The sequence below is a fragment of the Chenopodium album genome, chromosome 17 (genome assembly GCF_948465745.1).
Source record: "Chenopodium album chromosome 17, dcCheAlbu1.1, whole genome shotgun sequence".
NCBI lineage: Eukaryota > Viridiplantae > Streptophyta > Magnoliopsida > Caryophyllales > Amaranthaceae > Chenopodium > Chenopodium album.
The window spans coordinates 34646381-34660702 of NC_137850.1; the positions used below are offsets into that span (position 1 = coordinate 34646381).

Sequence of the window (14322 nt, forward strand, 5' to 3'; positions counted from 1 at the left end):
TCAGTTGCACCACTGTCTGATATAGCCTGACTGCCCCGCCCTCGGATACAAAACACACTTTAAATTCTTCCCTACTGCCCCGCCCTCGGATACAAAGCACAGTTTAGTTTTAACGCACTTTGTATAAAGCAAGTTGTTCACACAAAGTATAAGCCACACTAATTTGTATTATGCATATTACTTGTTGAGGTCTTTATATACGAACCCTATAGCATTTTAATGCATCAACTCGAGAACTCAAGTAAATAGTTTTGCTCCGGGACACTTTATAGTTTATACTGAAACATAATCTTATACATGGGAGGTTATCATCACAGTAATCAAGAATTGGTAAGGAACTCTCCTTTGTTTTCTTTATTTTACCTCTGAACACAGTCTAATTTGCATAATGAAGTGATAATATGAAAAATTATACTAGTATATAAAAAAAAAAAAAAAAAAAAATACAGACTTGCATTGAACACAAAATACTGTTAGTGGAGTACAATTTTGGCCACACACGAACTCGAGTGAACAACAGATAAAATTTGATACCTTTTTTAAAGACTAATAACAAATTAACAATATGGACTTGTAAAATTGAAAGCAAATCTCACTCCCCAATTACGTAGTACTCCGTAATCAGTTGTGCAGTACATGTATCAATGGCATATGTACAGCTCCAAATACTTTATTTTCGGATAATCCTGTCGAGACTTGGATGATTTTATTGAAATCTTTACTTTACCATCTTTCTGTTGAGGTTGTCGGGACTCCATGGCCACACAAGGCAAAATGTATGTATGATGACGTATGTTCTTCGAGTAAATTGTTTGAAATCATATCGTCTGCCATACCAACTTAACATGGACAATTCCATACTCAGAATCGATCAGATCGTATTTTTCATTGAGACATCCATTGTTCAGAACATCAGTTAGACTGATATCCACAAACCCAGCTGACTCCTGCACAATACAAAGTCCATAGTTAATCAACATGAAGAATAGTAGTAGCAGACGGCTTTAAGATGCTATAAATGAGGCAATTGAGGAGCATTTTTTTTTTCACTTTTCTTGTAAAACCACAAGTTCTACATTCTCTGAAAATTTGAATGGACAACTTCTCATGCAAAAGTGGCTCATCAACTATATATGTAAAGTGTTCATCCCACCATGGATTTCGATTTCTCTCGACAGTCTGCAAAAACATTTACATGCATCAGAAAAAAAAAAATTGTGTTCTGACTATAAAAATTAAAAGAAACTGAATTTAGTAAGAGATGAATTTTGACAATACACTATACACCGAATATAGTTATATAGTTCAGCAGTTGAGCAACTGTAATACATTCTTGTGTAGCACTTTCAGCCACTTGAGATGAATACTAAAGAGCCTAATACTAACTTACTAAGTACGAAGTTTTATTTCATCCCATCATATAAATACTCCGTGCAAGTATTGTTCACAGAAGTAATACAAAGTATAAGCCACACTAATTTTGCATTATGCATATTAGTTGCTGAGGTTTTTATATACATTTCCACTAGCATTTTTCTGTTTTTCCTATGAAAACCACCCCATCCGCCATCTAGATTTTGTTAGATCAAAATTTGGAGGAATGAACGAGAGGGACCGGATATTTCTTCTAGGCACGTATCATAGCTGGTTTCCTAATAGTTTATTATCGACCCTCTACGAAATAACAGGGTTAACACGATATAACTATTGAGATACAAAGAAGAGACAATTGATTTTGGTTGTTCATCAAAATCAATCTACAAGAAGTTTGTGAACAAGTGTTTGTAAACTCAATTAAGAGAAAATACTATAGATAAATTCTCTCAAAAGAAGCAAGTTATATGATAATCTCTTTTCTCATCCTATATCCTCATATATGTCATACAAACTCCTATTTATAGAGTTTATATGAAGAGTAGTTAATATCCAACGGATATGTCCGTTCACAAAGCAATACGTTCAAAAACTGTCAAAAACCGTCAGTTTTGAACCTTGCCCTGGCAGATCGGGCAAGGGCGCCCTACCGGGCGCGAGCAACATCTCAATGAAATTGAGGAAATTGACTATCTTACTCGTGCTCGCCCTACAGGGCACCCTTACCTTGGCAGCCAGGGGGCAAAGCACAAATCAGTCAATTTTGCCTTGTATTGTCACTTTAATACATCTTGCTTTGCCATACCTCTAAGTATAATCATTATACTAATCCTCCTCAACACCTAGCATAATATAAACCTCATATATGAACTCATAAGCACATTTATCTATAAATGTTCCAACAGATTTAAATACATTTAATTGTCACATTACCAATTCAAATCACAAATTCTATAGAAAATATCAATTTCAGACAAAGGAAGTATATATTGACTTCTTGTTGAGAAACAATGCAACACGCTGCCAAATCCAACAAGCTCAATGCCTCTAATCCAACAAGCTCTAATAGCAATTGTCTCTTGCTGGTTGCAAATACATTGAAAATCACATTTAATGCATCGACTCAAGTAAATAATTTTGCTCAGCAACATTTTCTGATTCTGAAATATTTTCTTATACATGGGAGGTTATCATCAGAGAGAAGCTTTAATCAAAATTTTTTAAGGAACTCACCTTTGTTCTCTTTATCTCACCTCTGAACACAATCTGAGCATAAGGGTTGGTGTGCTGCCCTCCCTCTACATCTTACACTGATATGACGTTAACCAAAAGTGCTCCACTTTCACAACTAATTGAGGCATCATATAAAGATCTATCTATACTGTCACTCCCCTGTATCCCCAACTTGAAAGGATCAAAAGTGAGCTCGACTACAAGCTGCCCACTTGGCTTCTTATCATGAGAATCGTTCACATCAAAACTCTCGAGTAAGTCGAGGGTAAATATCTTTTTCTTGTGGGGAGTTAGTTGATTCAAAGGTACTACTTGCATCCCCATATTATCATCTTCTCCAAACTGCATGCAAAAGCATTAATTGTGAGATAATTAAAGCTATATATAATTACATATTTACAATGCCTTCAATATGGTCATGTAATGTTGTAAACATTAGCAAACGCATAAATGTGAAAGACCCTACTCCTTATTTTCCATAGGTCCGCTGATGGAATAGATTATGTCTGATTAATGATCAATTGATCATAGACACTCCTGCAGAGATATTTTCTTTGTAGAAGCCAAGGGAAATTATTCAATACGTCTAAAGCCTAAAATTTTATCATAATTAGGTGATAATTGATGACTGAAAGTCATAGTCTAAGAGGAGTTTAAAAAGAAAACCTTGTCCCAGTCATAAACTTGTAGCTCAAGAACTTGGGTTTCAGGATCCTTGACGAATAATTTAAAATCCTCATTCCACTTTGGATTCAAGGTCCTCATTCCACTTTGCCCGGATAACTTTTACATATAATATGCCGCTAACAGGCTTGGCAACTCAGCATGGACATATAACACACAAAATAATAAAAAAGGCGGTAAATGGATGAAAACATATCCTGAGCAAAGAGGGGGAGGGGGAGGGGGAGGGGGGGGGGGGCAATGGTATACAAATAAGGTGTGATTATCAGTTATTTAATACGGACTGCTGGTGTAAACTTTGATAGCCAACACCACATCTGTAGTCTGTATAGTGCTTCAAAATGCATCAAGATCTAATATAATTTGTGTGTATCTAATATCTATATACATGTATATATATACAGCTCACCCATCTATGAAGTAAATCTTACATTGACTGATCAAAAATGGGAATTTTATAAGATTTGGGCCAGTGATAGAGGCTTGTAACTTGTTTCTTGATAGTTTCCTGCACATAGACAGCCTAGTCAGTCAGCTATACAACTTATCTACAATTTGGACTGCTGACCTCTATCCATTAAACTAATCCTATGGTTTTACCTGAATTAAGTGATAAAGACCAGGTATAGACATGACATCTCCTCCAAGAACTTTTAGTCCAAAATCCACACGCAGCTGCAAAAAGCTTTTAAGATCAACAGTAGCAGTTGCTAAGAGATTTTGATGCAACATACAAAAACTGATTTAAATAGGACAATACCTGTTCCAATAATGAGACCACTAAGCTTTCGAAACATGGGAATGTTGGAACAAGGGGTTCCAGGTGTATCCTAGGATTAGCGAATACTTGTACGTCCACAAGCTGAAAAAAGAGGACATTTGGTTTTCAGTATGATTTGGATCTTAGAATGGACTAAACTATACCTGCATTGAGTCGATTCTTACTTGAATCCTGATTTTTGCTGACATCAACTTGACAGCAAACACTATATTGGGATTTCCTGCCCATCTAATAGCTGGTTCCAAGACCAGTTGCTTTTCACTCGTCCCATATACTTTCATACCTGCGAAAGGCACCCAGTAAAAATGAGAAGTTCAAATGAAACTCAAGAAATAAAACTTAAGCTGTTTTTAAACTTCACAGGTCACTGCATACTTTAAAAAGATATCAATTGTAGTTAGACAAATTCTTAAATAAACTTGGTCCACAATAAACTTATTGTGGACCAACTACCTCTCACGTGCGTGTAGAGGAGGCCACAAAATTTCAGACAACTTAATTCTATTTATTACTCCTCCTTCGTCCTTTTTCACCCCTCTTTTTATTTATTCCCCTCTTTTTAGCACCAGTCAATTTCTTTCTCTTTAAAGCTCCTCTTCAACCACTTTCTCTCTCTTCATAGCTCAAATTCTCTCTCTTCAATTCACAACTATAACTTCAATATTGCTCAATTTCTTCTTTAATGACAAAAACAGAAGTGGTGGAACGTGTATGAGTAGAAGAGACTCGGTTATCAAACGCAAATCGCAATAATCAACCAATTCACTAGTAGAAAAAATAAAAAAGGCACCGGTTTAAACCCCATATATGTCACCAATTTGAACCGCTGAATATGTGGGGGATGCCAATTCCTCCCACATATGCCACCGGTTCAAAACCGGTGGGATAAATGAGTTTTGGCACCGGTTAACCGGTGCCATTAACTATTTTGGCCACCGGTTAACCGGTGCCAATATAAATTCCCGCGGTTTTTTTTTTTTTGGTGTCGGCACTTTTTGGCACCGGTTAACCGGTGCCATTTCATGTAATTAATTTTTTTTTCTTGTTTTCTTGCAATAATATAAAAAAAAACCCCGGTAATTCCAGCTATAATAACCTGTTTTTTAGGCCTGTAATTCCAGCAATAATATTAACAAAAATAATTAATATTATTATTATTATTATAATTACCAATAATAATAATATTATTAATAATTATAATAAGATATAAATAATATTAAAAACAACAATACATATATAGATATAAATATTCCCAAATGCAATACAATAAATAAAAACTGTTATATATATATATATATACAAACGATACTAAGTAATTAATGAATAATAATATAGTTAAAAAGTTAACAAAACATAAATTCACAATAAAAGTGACATTTATATGTTAAAGGTGATAAAAGACGCCAACATGTCTCAAACTTCATTAAGTTCCTTGATTGTCAACGGACCATCCTTTTGCACCTTGCAAAACTTGAAATACAGAAAAATTATGTTAGAATTAATTAAATAGGCTAAACAATATGTATTTTATAAAAAATGACCTATATGACTTCTACTTTGCCCATTTTCTACATTTCTAATCAAATGAACTATTTTTTTTTCTGATAACATGTCAATGTTGGCTATTATTAGGTGTCTAAGGCTTGAAATCACATCAATAGAGCATTTTATTAAGTTTTAAGACGCATTTTACTCAAAATGGCCCAAATTTGGCCTATATGACTTCTACTATGCCCATTTCTTACATTTCTTATCAAATGAACTATTTCTTTCTCATAACATGTCAATGTTACCTAGTATTAGGTGTCTAAGGCTTAAAATTGAATCAAAAGAGCATTTTACCAAAAATTGCCCCAATATGGCCTACATGCATGACTTCTATTTAGCCCATTTTCTACATTTCTTATCAAATGATTTATTTCTTTCTCATAACATGTCAATATTATCTAGTTTTAGGTGTATAAGGTTTGAAATCACATCAAAAGAGCATATTAACAAAAAATGGCCCAAATATGGCCTATATGACTTCTATTTAGCCCATTTTCTACATTTCTTATCAAATGAACTACTTATTTCTCATAACATGTCAATGGTATCTACTTTTAGATGTCTAAGGCTTGAAATCATATCAAAAGAGCATTTCATTAAGTTTTAGGACTTACCTCATCAAGCCGTTGACTGTCCGTACAATGAGTCACTATGTCAAGCATGAATCTCATCACATACAAAGCACAATCAAGTCCATTTTCTTGTTGTGCGCACTAGCATATGACGAACAAATCACATCAGTGAAACATGCATAGAAAATATTTACTAACAAAGATTTTTAAGATAATCACAATATCGTGTAAATTACCATCGGTGACTTCCATGTTGGACCCTGAGGAACACGACAATGTAGCTTCTTCATAACACTGTAGTAAAGTACATTCAAATTTGATTAGTCGTCTGACTACTAAATTAGTTAGCAATAATTATCACTAGGTAGCTATATATATTTAGTTTTGCAATATAGCCTTCACGAGCCACTTCTCCGATGATCGAGCTGAATCAAGGTGATAGATTGTGTTATTGGAATTTCTTCGATGATCGAGCTGAATCAAGGTGATAGATTGTGTTATTGGAATTTATCCGATGATCGAGCTGATTACAAATCACCATGAGGCTCCAATGCTCCCTACATAAGTTCACAATAGACAAACAAATTAATATTTAGGAGTCAACATATAATGAGGCTAAACGATTGAATTTGACATGGTTAGACATACTCTTTATAACATGGGGCGAATATGAACTTGTCTCCCGCACGCACTGATTCCCTGATACTCTGTTCAACATAATACAACACGTCACGAGAGTTGCCTAAGATTCTAGGAGTGGATATCTGCTCGGGGCATAACCACCCAACTTTACAAGGAGAATCAGTTTCAGTTAAGTGCTCCTGTAGTGCTCTGCGTGCATGAACATTGAATAATTAATCAAATGAAGGATAATCACCACTAATTTGAATAACATGAAAAAGTGTAGATAATCCACACATGGTATGTATGCCTAAACCCACGACATAATACATGATCTCTAATGATTCAACACTGTTGACCACATTCACATTATTACAATCAATACAAGGACAATAAAGGCCTTTGTCACCCAGTTTGCGTTGATAAGATAAAGCCCTCTCACAAAACTCTTGAACCCCATTCCAAAATTCCAATGTATCGCGTCTACCATACATCCAACCACGATCCTTCTCCATTTAGTAAATTGTCTCTAAATATATATAGCAACATATTATGAATAATGTGTAATTGCTAAATATTTTATGTAAATCAAATTCAAGTACACATCGTGAATATACCATTCATATAGTGAAAAAATACATGTTTCCAAAGGGTCCTTATCACTCCAACCTAACCCATCCTTGAATGTCTACTCTCACTAGTGAATGTATGTCAACTTTCCAATTTTAAGGAAAATCCGGCAGCATTTCCCCCTAATTCTCCAAGTACACGATGTAGATAATTACTTACCCACATATGTACCCAGAGAACATAGTGAGGAAATGGTAAGCCAAGATGTTCCTTAAAATCGAAAAGAAGACATACATTCACCACCTAAGTGAGAGTACACATTCAAGAACAGTCCCAACCGGGGACTATTCAAGACTTTCTCCTAATGAGAAAGCCTTGAACGGGTATCTAGGCATATGATGATGCAAGAATTCTATATATTGTTGTATTTATTTGCAATTAAACAATACACAAGTTGTAATATCATGAAAAAACTTTTATTAAAAGGATAAATAGAAAGAAATATAGCTTAGTAAAGTTTATAATTCATACCAATATAGCAAGTACAATGGATGTACACTTATGAACTTCCCACTTGAGCTAAATATGTAATCCTCAAGCTAAACTCGTGCTTCACATATAAATCTATAAAAAGAAAAACAAAAATTAGCAACATCACTAATTCTCTAATTTATTCACAATTCTCTAATGTATTCACAATTCTCTAATTTATTCACAACTAAGTAGCAAGATCACTAATTCTCTAATTTTTTTTTTTCACAATTCTCTAATTCATTCACAATTCTCTAAATTATTCACAATTCTCTAATGTATTCACAATTCTCTAACTTATTCACAACTAAGTAGCAAGGTCACTAATTCTCTAATATATTCACAATTACCCATTAAAACAACTTAAAATTACACATTAAAACATACCAAAATTCAACTAATTAAGTAACACTTTCACTAATCTCTAATATATTCAAAATTACTCATTAAATCAACCTAAAATTACCCATTAAAACATACAAAATTTCAACTAAGGAACAAGGTTACTATCTAATCTATAATTTATTCAAAATTTCCCAATAAACATCCAAATATTCAGAAAAATTAGGGTAAAATTATATTCAAACCTTAACTTTAATTTGCTTAACAATTGTTCAAAATGCAATTGAAAATAATATAAGTACATATTTCAAAATAATTGTTCAAATTTTAACAAAAAAATTAAAACTTACCTTAGTTGGAGGTGGAAGGGGAGGAGAGATTGAGGGCAGAGGACGGCCCTCGGTGGTGGAGGAACCAAGGGCGGTGGCGCGACAGCTTGAAGCTGGACGGCAGAAGCTCAGGGCTTGGAGAACCTCAGGGCACGGCAGGACCTCGGGCCTTGAGGAACCCTTCAGGTGGCGAAGTGGTGGAGTGGCCTGTGGCGACCCTTCAGGTGGCGGAGTGGTGGAGTGGTAGAGGCGGCTGTGGTGGAGTTGTCCGAAAATGAAAGAGAAGGACAGGGGAAAGAGAAAGGCGGCACCGGTGGAGGGTTTTTGAACCTCCGGCAATGCACATGGCTGGCGTTGAAGGTGGCGGCTGTGGTGGAGGGAAAAGGGGAATGCAACAGTGAAGGTTTTTGCCTGTTCAAAAGAGGAGGGAAGGCTGAGAAGTGCGTGAAATGAAAAGGAAAGAGGAGGGAAGGCTGAGAAGTGCGTGAAATGAAAAGGAAAGAGAAGGAAGGGGAGAGATAAGGCGGGTTTTTTTTGTTTTTTTTTTTAAATTGCCACCGGTTTGAACCAGTGGCCTTTATCACATATGGCACCGGTTTGGTTGAACCGGTGCCAATTACCTATACCCCAATCCCGCCCATTTTTATCCCCACCGGTTTAGGTTGAACCGATGACAATTAGGGGTGCCTAATTCAATTTTTGTACTAGTGATTCCTTGTACAATTTTCGTTTTCGAGTTGATTTTTGTACTTTTATGCTGATTAATTGTTGTTTTTTTTTCAAATGAAGCTATTTGCATGATTTTTTGTTTGAATTTTGTTTTGTATTGAAGATTTTGTGAAGATCTAGGGTTTCATTTTGTTCGATTCATGTGTTTATTTGTATTTAAGTTGAATTTTGTTATTAATTAGTTATGTCATTCTAATTTGATGTTGATTTCATAAATCAATAGTTGCTTCCTCGTATTTTGATTTCCAGATCTTCTATATGTGTGTGCATTTTGCTCAATTGTTGTTTAATTTCTTTTTAAGTTGATTTTTCGGTTTTTTTTTTTTTTTTTTTTTTTTTTTTTTTTTTTTTTTTTTTTTTGGCTTTTTACCTTCAATTTCATCTAGTATATACAAATTAGGGTTTCAATTTTTTTTCAATTCGTGATTAATTTAATTAATTTTAATTTCAGTGTTTATGAGAATTAGTTATATAATTAATTTATTTAAGATTTTGATTTCGTATTTCAGTGCATGCACTCTCATATTTGGTTGAGGCAGAAAAAGGTGTAGAGAGCATGAAGAAGAAGGTTGAAGAGAGGAAAAAGAAGGCTATAAAGGCACCTCAAGACAAGGCTACGTATTAGCATAAATGCTACATTCCAGAACATAAAATAGTAGTAAAAAGAGCTAGAGTTTAGGTTTTTTTTTTTTTTTTTTTTTTTTTTTTTTTTTTTTTTTTTTTTTTTTTTTTTTAAGAAAAAAAGAATTAATAAGGTATCTATGTTATAATAAAGGTGACTATGTTAATATTAGGGTATCTATATTTATAGGTCATTATAATATCAAAAAGGACATTATATTACAATCAAGGTCATTATGTTAAAATTTTATGTTTCATTAGAGATGAATAGCTGACAACAAGGAATTATTAAATACAGATTGTTATTTTGCATTTAAGATTTTAAGATCAACATCATTATAAAAAAGATCAATAAATATTAAGAAAAAGATATAGAGTAAATAAAGGTTACTATGTGATTATAAAGATAACTATATCAAATTAATTAGTTCTACTATGTAAAAAGGTAACCATGTACCATCTAAATTTTTGTTGAGACAAGAGAGAAAAAATTTCGAAATTATAAAGATGATAATGCATTGTTCGTAATGTGTATAAAATTGGAAAAGATGAAGACCCTAATTTCGTCAAGCAATATTAGGGCAGAGGAGAGAGAAAATGCAGTCGTTGGTTTTTTATTTGAATTTTTTTTTTTTTTGAGAAAATGCAGTAGGTGGGTTTGGGGTTTAGAAGGGGTTTATTTGCATGTGGGCTGTTTGTATAAGCTTTGGACTAGGAATGGTTTTGTGGCACGTGAGACAAATGGGTTTACAATAAATTTATTGTGGACCAGGTCCACCCAAAATTAATTGTTGTAGTTAACCAAGATTGTTGGAGTAAATAAAATATGTTTCTTGTCCAAAAGATTTCAGAATTGTCACAGAATTATCCTTGATCACAACAAGAAATAAAGAAGAAGCCTATAACTAAAGATATCATAGGTAATATGAAGTATACATTTGCAAAACAATATTTTTAGAGGGATTGAATTCCGATGAACGAACATTTTTGATAGAGCATAAAACATATTCTTGGGTTTTAACCATAAGCTTCAATTTCTGGTTGAATTGGGTCCTCTAACAAAGTATTAGATCCAGCTGACACAAAGATATCATTGCCCAAGTAAATTTTTTTTGACCATGAGTATAATACTCACCAAGTCACCAATAAAGAAGAAAAAAAATATTGTCGAATAATTAGCTTTACAATTATTAGTTAGATCAGTTAGATGTAATTGAAGATATTGTTAGCCAGAGATATGTGTTGAATATTGTACCAAAAGTAAATGGGATAACATTAAGGATCGAACAGCAGTTGTACAACCACTCAATATCAGTCTAAACCAACAAAAGCAGACCTTCGGGAAACTAGTTTCATGAACAAAAAACTTTTTCCAACACATGATTTATGGCAAATTGACAATATAATTGAATCAAATCTAAGCACCAAGCTAAAGACAGCACAAAGGACCCACAAACTGACTGAGCATTGTGTAGCAAAATTGAGATTTTTTTTTTTCATTTTTTTTTTTTTTGAGAAAAAAGAAGCAAAAGACAGAAAAGTGAAAACTATTGCAGTAGCTTTAAAAGCCAAATTTATCTAATTTGACATAACATAGGTTAAAGCCGCTCCTGGAGTTCAGGAAACTAAGAGCTAAACTGTAATAGTAAGCCTTGAATGACTAAAAATAGCAGACCCAGATTCACAAAATTGAAACCAGGACTTGATTAAGCTAGAAATCAACTAAAATGTATTGTACACCAGCTGAACACCAAAGCTGAGAATCTGAGACAGAACTAGTTTGAATCAGAACTATCTACAACAGCAAACACTACAGCAGTGGTTTTTACAAAAAAGAAACTCTTGACTGGTACTGTGGAGATCTCTAATCATGTTATTAATAGTTGCCTCAAAGACTCAGAGTACCTGCTATATATTGTAAACATTAACTCCCCAAACAGGTTCCTTTTACAGCCTTACAGGTTCTTTTCGACTAAATTAGTGAAGATTTTACAGCTTCTTTTCAACCGAATTCCATATAAAGATTCAGAGAAAAGCATTGTGTCAAGCTGAGCCACATTTGAATTCTCTCCAGTGTGTGATGAACGAACATTATAAATAGTTGACTTTATTATGCATTATTACCTAAGGACTATGTTGACATTAGAAGAATCACAGGCAGGATATTTTGCATATACATTAGCCACCACTCATGAGTCATCCCCTCCTTTTCTGCTACTGTTATTTCTCAAAATTAGGTGAGAAATTACTAGGTTCCAGAAAGATTTGTTTTTCCACACAAAACATAAAATACATGTATCATATATCAATAGATGTGTACTAGCTAATAAACCAAACTGGTAAAACATACTCACCATAAAAAAGTAGGTGGAAGGGCTCCAAGACTTAGATATTCTAAATTGATGTCTATCGTATATTTTCCTATGAAACCAAATTGTATAGGCTTTGCCTTGCTTTTGATCATGTCGCAGATTGCCTGTTCATATTGATAAATTGAACATCAGAGTTTACTCGAATAGTAGTTTTGCAAATTTTGCCAATAAAATCTCACCGTATCAAGATAAGGCCTCATATCTAACACAAACTTGTTCAGCCAATCCACCTGATTCATTGAAGCCTGCTTAAGATATCTTCATCTTAAAGGTAATTAATAAGAAATCTGAAAACTACTACTTGACTCTTTACCCAATTTGGAATACAGGGTAAAGCACTCAACAGAGTATCTCTATCGAATTCCTGAAGTGGTATAACAACTGGCACCTGCGTCCATATATAACAAGCTCATGAGTAATAAAATTTAAAGAAACCTTCTTGATGAAAACACAAAATAAAATTTAAAACTTATAGTCAGACTAAGCAATTGAATTAGATTGTTCATATGTTGCATCTGAGCAATTTGTCATCCTGTTAGTCTAAGTAGTATTGCCATTCTTAATCCAGAACATTGAGATAAATCACACTGAACGGTTAATTTCAAATGCCCATTTAATACATTCGAAAAACAGATGCTCCAAAGTCATCATAATTTGTTAGAAAGAATTCAGCACTTGTGGAAAGTAGATTAAGAGATCATAGCATAACCAAAATGCTCACTAGACCCTTGCTCAAAGATACTATTTTACATTATTGAGATGTAGAGAGGCCCTTAATTGTGAATAGGCTACATTGTATTATCAAATATTTAGGTGTATCAAGATCATCAAAGGTGGTGGCTTAAACAGGATCAAAAGCATTGTATCGATAGTATTCAATTTTAAAGTCAAGGGTATCACCCCAAATTTTTACCAACTAAGCTAGTACACACCCACTAGGTACATGTCGATAGGGGGAGGGGGCGATCTTTATTCTGCTTTTACTGCAAACATATGTACATTATAAGAATAAACAAGATTAATTTAATATCCCGGAATCACCATCATAGTATTGAAGATCTTGCAGTAATTTTATTTGATATCAGGCCATTCAAAGAGAGAGACAACAAGACAGCATCAATCCATTTGCTTTCAATTTATATGATTATCACTTGTCAGCCCTCCTACTCAACATGCCATTGCTGCCAACTATCAAAAAAACAAGAACTTTACTATTTAATGAACCAACTTAGCCCAAATCAGTGAATGAACCTTAGTTAATTCTGGTGCAAGAAATTCAGTGAATGAACCAACTTAATCAAAAACCTTAGCTCCAGAATCCCATTGAATGTTTACACAATGACCAAATCCTATTTATCTCTTTTTTCGAGATTTTGCAATGAATTATAGCAAAGTTAAAGGTTGGAAGTATTCAACTATATAAATCAAATTAAAGCACAATTGCACAAATGCTATAGTTTATCCATAATGATAATCATTCATTTGACATAATACTAAAAATTCAGCTGAAAGAACTAAAACCCCAAGAATAATATAATACCATTATATCAAGCAAAAAACACAGATAACGTGACAAAGAATTGAAAATGAACACAAAGTACATTAACAAAGCAAAGATCATACAATTATCATAAGTATAAAACAATCATCACTCAGTCAAACATTTTATCAAACAGTAAATGTGCATTACCACACCATATTTAGGCTCAGAATATATGAAGAAGAAAAACCCAACAGCAAGTCCAATTAGGAGACCAATAAAAAACCCAGAATTCCTACAAATGTAATCACAAAACCCATATATTTTTTCTTTGAAATTATCAGTCTTTAACTATGATATACAGTGTTCATAAATGTTTTGTTTTTTGGTTTATAAGTACAATAATACAACATATTAGAATTTTTCAAATGGCTTTGTATACTAGGCAGTTAGGCTAGAGAAATTTGAATTTATCCAATGACTTTAAAAGTATTGATGTGAAGATTATATGTATATTGTTGAGTATATTATAAAA

The 14322-nt window shown here is 33.5% G+C and overlaps 1 pseudogene; it reads right to left on the reverse strand.

The window, feature by feature from the left end:
• Window positions 1-818: 818 nt before the first annotated feature.
• LOC145587830 (synaptotagmin-3-like) lies at window positions 819-14107 on the reverse strand (annotated as a pseudogene).
• Between the last annotated feature and the right edge of the window lie 215 nt (window positions 14108-14322).